Below are 7,133 nucleotides of genomic sequence, written 5' to 3'. Positions count from 1 at the left end.
TGGCAACCCTGGATATGAGCCCAGCTAGCAAAATTGTATCGGCCCACAAGCGGCCCGAATCGCGCATGCCGGAAAAAACCAGTCGGCCCGATGCCGGCGCGCCGAGTCGGTGTTGTCTCGGTTGTGAATCACGGCCGCAGCGCGGCCCGATATTTATGGCCCGAGTCTGGGAATAACTCGGCCCGGACTCGGCCGAGTGTTACGGCTGAGATACGGCTCAAATGAGTCGGCCCTCGACCGGCAAGCCATAATACGGCCTAGTTTGAGCCAGATGTATGCCGTAAGTACCTGACTCGGCCCAGTTTCGGCTTATTACCAGTATCCCCCCCATCCTATCCCACCCTGTCTGCCAATCCTTCGCTCAGAAAACAGAATCAGGTTACATGGAAAATGACTGCTTTTATTAAATAACGATTTACATACATTACAATACAATGTCTCTATAAAAAAATGGCAACTGCAGTATACACAAACCTAAATCATGATATATATATATTTATATGTATATATACCTGTATATATATATATATATATATATATATATATATATATATATACACACATATATATACATATATATATACATATACATATACAGTATATACATATACATATATATATATATTAGGGCTGTCGAAGTTAACGCGATAATAACGCATTAACGCATTCTCAATTTAACGCGATTATAAAAAATAGTGCCGTTAACGCAAATTCTAGTTCATGTTGAGACTTGACTGGTAGAACAAACGTTTTAATGTCGGACTTGCCACATAATGTTACCGAGCGTCGTAGTGTCGTAGTAATGCTACGACACTACGACATAATAAAGAAGCTGCCAGTCCTCCATTCACGTAACGCTAGGACGGACACTTAAAAATCCTCCTTTTGGAGTGAACTGGTTTCATTTTTGATCAATATTATTTACCATTGGCTCAGGTACATGTCGAAACAAATGCTTTGTATTTCATTGGTTTAACAGCCTCATTTCACTGCTTACAGCGCTACCACTGGCCAATCGGAGAAGGTCCGCCCTCTAAATGCTAGTCTGTGATTGGGTGGTTGAATTTCGCCCGCCCTCTCTGTTTTGTAAACATGATCAGGAACGCGGTGAAAATGCCAAAAAGTAAACTTTTGAGGCAGCGATGAACGGACCTAAATATGAAAAGACACAACATTTAGTGAGTAAAACAGTCATTTGTTATATAATTCTTGCTTAAATTGGTCAAAAACTCTGTTATATGGGTTCTGGATTCATTCTGTGTGTTGCAGTAGCATGTCCCCCTGTTCCTAATATGATGTCCGGCTTTTTGGGGTGTTATGTCCTCCTTTTTGTTACTATGAATCTGGCCACCCTAGTCTAAACACACTCAGTTCGTGTAGAAACGTCCATTAAACCACTGGATAGTATTACTGCCTAGTATGTGAGTGAATAAAACAGTTTTCTCTTGTCCCAGCAGTTTTTAACATCAGTACATTTAGCATAAAATGTGTTCAGCATTGTAATTGTAACATTTCACTTAAAAATCCTTGTTTTCTATAACATTTACACAGATTTTTTTTAATGTGATTAATCGCGATTAACTATATGAAATTCTGAGATTAATCGCGATTAAAAATTTTCATCGTTTGACAGCCCTAATATATATACATATATATATATATATATATATATATATATATATATACACACACACATATATATATATATACATATACAAATAGATAGAGAGATAGATCTAGATATATAGACAGATACAGTGTATCACAAAAGTGAGTACACCCCTCACATTTCTGCAAATATTTCATTATATCTTTTCATGGGACAACACTATAGACATGAAACTTGGATATAACTTAGAGTAGTCAGTGTACAACTTGTATAGCAGTGTAGATTTACTGTCTTATGAAAATAACTCAACACACAGCCATTAATGTCTAAATAGCTGGCAACATAAGTGAGTACACCCCACAGTGAACATGTCCAAATTGTGCCCAAATGTGTCGTTGTCCCTCCCTGGTGTCATGTGTCAAGGTCCCAGGTGTAAATGGGGAGCAGGGCTGTTAAATTTGGTGTTTTGGGTACAATTCTCTCATACTGGCCACTGGATATTCAACATGGCACCTCATGGCAAAGAACTCTCTGAGGATGTGAGAAATAGAATTGTTGCTCTCCACAAAGATGGCCTGGGCTATAAGAAGATTGCTAACACCCTGAAACTGAGCTACAGCATGGTGGCCAAGGTCATACAGCGGTTTTCCAGGACAGGTTCCACTCGGAACAGGCTTCGCCAGGGTCGACCAAAGAAGTCGAGTCCACGTGTTCGGCGTCATATCCAGAGGTTGGCTTTAAAAAATAGATACATGAGTGCTGCCAGCATTGCTGCAGAGGTTGAAGACGTGGGAGGTCAGCCTGTCAGTGCTCAGACCATACGCCGCACACTGCATCGACTCGGTCTGCATGGTCGTCATCCCAGAAGGAAGCTGACGCACAAGAAAGCCCGCAAACAGTTTGCTGAAAACAAGCAGTCCAAGAACATGGATTACTGGAATGCCCTGTGGTCTGACGAGACCAAGATAAACTTGTTTGGCTCAGATGGTGTCCAGCATGTGTGGCGGCGCCCTGGTGAGAAGTACCAAGACAACTGTATCTTGCCTACAGTCAAGCATGGTGGTGGTAGCATAATGGTCTTGGGCTGCATAAATGTTGCTGGCACTGGGGAGCTGCAGTTCATTGAGGGAAACATGAATTCCAACATGTACTGTGACATTCTGAAACAGAGCATGATCCCCTCCCTTCGAAAACTGGGCCTCATGGCAGTTTTCCAACAGGATAACGACCCCAAACACAACCTCCAAGATGACAACTGCCTTGCTGAGGAAGCTGAAGGTAAAGGTGATGGACTAAACCCAAATGAGCACCTGTGGCGCATGCTCAAGTGGAAGGTGGAGGAGTTCAAGGTGTCTAACATCCACCAGCTCCGTGATGTCATCATGGAGGAGTGGAAGAGGATTCCAGTAGCAACCTGTGCAGCTCTGGTGAATTCCATGCCCAGGAGGGTTAAGGCAGTGCTGGATAATAATGGTGGTCACACAAAATATTGACACTTTGGGCACAATTTGGACATGTTCACTGTGGGGTGTACTCACTTATGTTGCCAGCCATTTAGACATTAATGGCTGTGTGTTGAGTTATTTTCAGAAGACAGTAAATCTACACTGCTATACAAGTTGTACACTGACTACTCTAAGTTATATCCAAGTTTCATGTCTATAGTGTTGTCCCATGAAAAGATATAATAAAATATTTGCAGAAATGTGAGGGGTGTACTCACTTTTGTGATACACTGTATATAGACATACATATCTAGATAGATAGCGAGATAGATAGATAGAGTTAGAGATAGATATAGAAATAGATATATAGACAAATATATAGATAGACAGATAGATATAGAGACAGAGTTAGAAATAGTTAGATATCTATAGATAGAGAGATAAGATAGACAAATATATAGATAGATGGATATATATAGACAGATATATATAGATAGATGGAGAGATAGATAGATAGAGACAGACAGATAGATATCACATTATACATATATTATGTTTACTAAGTAGAAAACAGATTTTATTCCACATTAATTATAATTTATGAGGGCAGAGCCATATGTGTGTATAATAAAAACCTGTACTAGTATAAACTTAGAGCATGCTATGCTATAACAAACATATATAAACCTGGGTAAAGTTTACAAAATAAGGTTTCTAATTTTAAATTTGAGATTACATTTCACAAATCCACGGGTATTTTACAAAATCAGGAGTACGGATTACAAATTAACGGGTACAGTTTATAAACCGAGAATGGATTACTAAACCATGGGGACTAAACCATTTCCTTTTTAGTGACCGCTACCATGTGCTGTAAATTAGAATCAAATGGAATGACTTTTCCTGTTTGTAGAGCTGCATTTCCTCTTCCACATCAGGCCGTATCTTCCATATCTTACCAGTTCTTCTAGTCTTTCACTGGAGCTGTAAAATGCAGGAGCAGTGAATCAGTTTTCTAATGGACATAAATCTCATCTAATCTATAATTCAATTGTGGTTGTACAGTGAGAGTACAGACACAAGTCTACACTGACTTTTGACTGGTGGCAAGCTTCCCCTTTTTAATTTTTTTTTTTAATGTTTTTTTTTTGTTGTTGTTTAAGAAAACAGGTCACTATACATCGACATCGACTGCATGCCTCTACAAATCAGCTACCCATTCAACTGTTTGAAATATAGTAGAGAGGTATGTAATGCAGAAATTACCTCCTCTTGTCTCCTTGCCCTCTCCTTTCTCCCTCCATCTCTATCTGGAGCCAGATGTAGCCATCTTTTTACCACTGACTCAATGGCTACATCTGTGGCTTCTGCGCACACAACATTTTTTCTCACTGACTCTAAAATAGAGAAACATAACATGTTAGGCAAATATCTATCACTTAAAAACAGTACTTGAAATTAGGAGAGTCCTCATGGTCAGATTATGACAGTAAAGGGCCCCTGGGTAAGAAAGTGCTATAGATCCCACCTGTCCCTCAGGAAAACTGAGATCTACAATATGTTATGTAGTTTGTTTCTCCTGAACATGACACTGTCTTTTATGTGATTATTAATCAGTGTACTTACGATTGACTATTTCTCGTAAACATGAGTCGCTGAATGAGACCTTTCCATTGGCCCCTTTCCAGTTCATTGATCTAGCGAGGTCATTTGAAATCATCTTCTGAAGAGTACGCCATGTCGTATCTCTTACATTTGTACCCCCGATGATGCCAAAATAGTTTATCTGAAGCAAAACAGCAATAAGTTGACATTGTGTAAGCTAATTTACAATTCTTTTAAAAAAGATAAAAGTAGTGATCAGATGTGAAATCTAAAAAAAGAAGCACTAGAACACAATCATAATACGAACAAAAAAGGCTTCCCACCCCTGATATTAGGGCAGTCATGGGCTTAAGGAACCGGCATTGTGATCTGATTCGATTCCCGGTAAAGCCCAGTCATGATACGGCTGAAGTGCCCTTGGGCAAGGCACCTTACTCCGAATTGTTCCCTGGGTGCTGTGGAGGCTGCTCATCACTCTAGGCATTTGTGTTCACTTCACTAGTGTATGTGTGTGTGTGCATATTATATTATAGCATATTATAATATATATATTATATATTATATTATAATATATATATATATATATATATATATATATATATATAGGACGGCACGGTGGTACGGTATATATATATTGTAATATGTAGATATATATATAAACACACACACACACATACGTATACACACACACACACACACACACACAATGTGTGTGTTTCATTACATGGATGGGTCGAATGTGTGAAGTTCGATGCATACTGCATACTCGCGTACTTAAAGAGCGTACTACTTTAACGGCCAAGCAGTGTGTACTGTATTAAATCTAGTACATACTGTCGATGTATGCCATTTCGGATGCAGCCTAAGTTAGATGAAACACGAAAATTACACATTTTGTTTAAACATCAGTGAATTTCACCGAAAAGCGATTAGTATTCAGATATGCAAATATGTTGTGTTGTCAGCTATCAGTGCTCCTGCTAGCGGCTAACGGCTGCTACCGAAGACCTGCCGCGCCATTTACAAACACACAGTTACTCACATCGGCTTGTAAAATACGCCAAACAACGCGCATTACTAATATTAAAATACTTAGGTATGTCAGAGCGATTGTATGAGGGCTACGTTTATCATTAAAGAACGTTAGCTATGTGAGAAAAAGTGTAGCTAGTTAGCTAGCTAAAGTAAGCATAAAAATAATTTTTATATTGTAAAAATACAATTACATTTTACTATAGCATTCGATAGAAAAACGTATATATAATTAACAGTTTTAACTACACCTGAGTGATATATATATATACAAAAATATAAGATTAAATTGAAATACTTACAGAATGAAGCAGGACACTGAGGCGGGTGAGAGCTCACGCACGGCGGTGAGAGAAAAGAGCGGGAATCTTCATCGTCTTCTTCTTCGGTGGTTTTTACCTCAGCTTACTTTCACCCCTTCATGTTCCTCATTCAGAGTTTATTCATTATAAAGTTTATTCCAGTCCAGTCGTCTTTAAAACATTACTTATTTAATCTCTTCTGTCTCCGTATTAACCTGCACTATTTCCCCTAATAATTTTTGTCGTTCATGTCTCAGTCATTAGAGCATATCAATTATCTAAAAAAATATATAATATTAACAAAGACTACCTATAATTATGTGGTATTTAACAAGTTAAAATAATAATTTAATTTATTTAAAATTATTCCATCGTTTTCCAGACAGTTACCGGTATCGGTCCGAGTCTCTGATATTTATAGTGGGCCACATACCTCATGCTGAACGTGGCCCGAGTTCGGTTATACAGAACTCAGCCGCTTCTCTTTTTACAGATATCGGCCCAGACTCGGCCCTAATGACGTCACCCGAGTCCGACAGTACGCCAGATGTCCCGCACCTCACCCACATGTGGCCCGATAGTACACTGCTAGCTGGGAGAGGAGCGGAGTCTGTACACTACATGCTCTCTACTTATGAAACGAGAAACGTTGTGAATGTACAGTAGCTGAGAAGAAGTAAAACTAAAGTATCGATCCGATTCTAATACCAAGGTTGGTATCAGTACTATCGATATTTGGATCGATCCACCCAACCGTACTTGTTTAAGTAAACTGCTAAACCTGTTTGAATCTAGCTCCAAGCAATCCAATCCAAGTAAAATGTTTCATACCTTTAATTCTTGTTCATTCTATTCTTTAGGTTTTGTAATTTAGAAGTCTTGTATAGTTTCACAGTTGAGAATGCACGTTCTGCATGCTGCATGTTTCTTTTAAAGTTACATGCTCATTTGGTGGCCACTGGTTTAGTGCATGGAACTGGCTATAGCTGATTTGTTGCTGGAGTTTGCTTGCTGGGTAGATATGAAATCATTTTACAGAAGGCTCACACAATTAGTTTTATTTAGTTAGCTAAATAACTAATTGTATTTCTTTTGCCCCTTCTTTGTCCAATTAAATTGCACCCTTGTTTGCATACCCTA

At 38.8% G+C, this 7,133-nt stretch overlaps 2 long non-coding RNA genes across 2 annotated transcripts; one reads left to right on the top strand and one right to left on the bottom strand.

Annotated features, from left to right (window-relative positions):
* Window positions 1-1,091: 1,091 nt before the first annotated feature.
* Window positions 1,092-6,878, top strand: LOC134312291 (uncharacterized). Its single transcript, XR_010011529.1, has 3 exons — window positions 1,092-1,178; window positions 4,218-4,300; window positions 6,487-6,878. It is a non-coding gene; the product is annotated as an uncharacterized LOC134312291 (long non-coding RNA).
* Window positions 3,890-4,823, bottom strand: LOC134312290 (uncharacterized). The gene is made up of 3 exons (XR_010011528.1): window positions 4,681-4,823; window positions 4,321-4,421; window positions 3,890-4,038 (listed from the first exon to the last, which is right to left on the bottom strand). It is a non-coding gene; the product is annotated as an uncharacterized LOC134312290 (long non-coding RNA).
* Window positions 6,879-7,133: the final 255 nt, after the last annotated feature.

Source organism: Trichomycterus rosablanca, chromosome 4 (assembly GCF_030014385.1).
Source record: "Trichomycterus rosablanca isolate fTriRos1 chromosome 4, fTriRos1.hap1, whole genome shotgun sequence".
NCBI lineage: Eukaryota > Metazoa > Chordata > Actinopteri > Siluriformes > Trichomycteridae > Trichomycterus > Trichomycterus rosablanca.
Note: the sequence above shows the minus strand (reverse complement) of the source record. Positions and strands in the feature narration are given on the sequence as shown.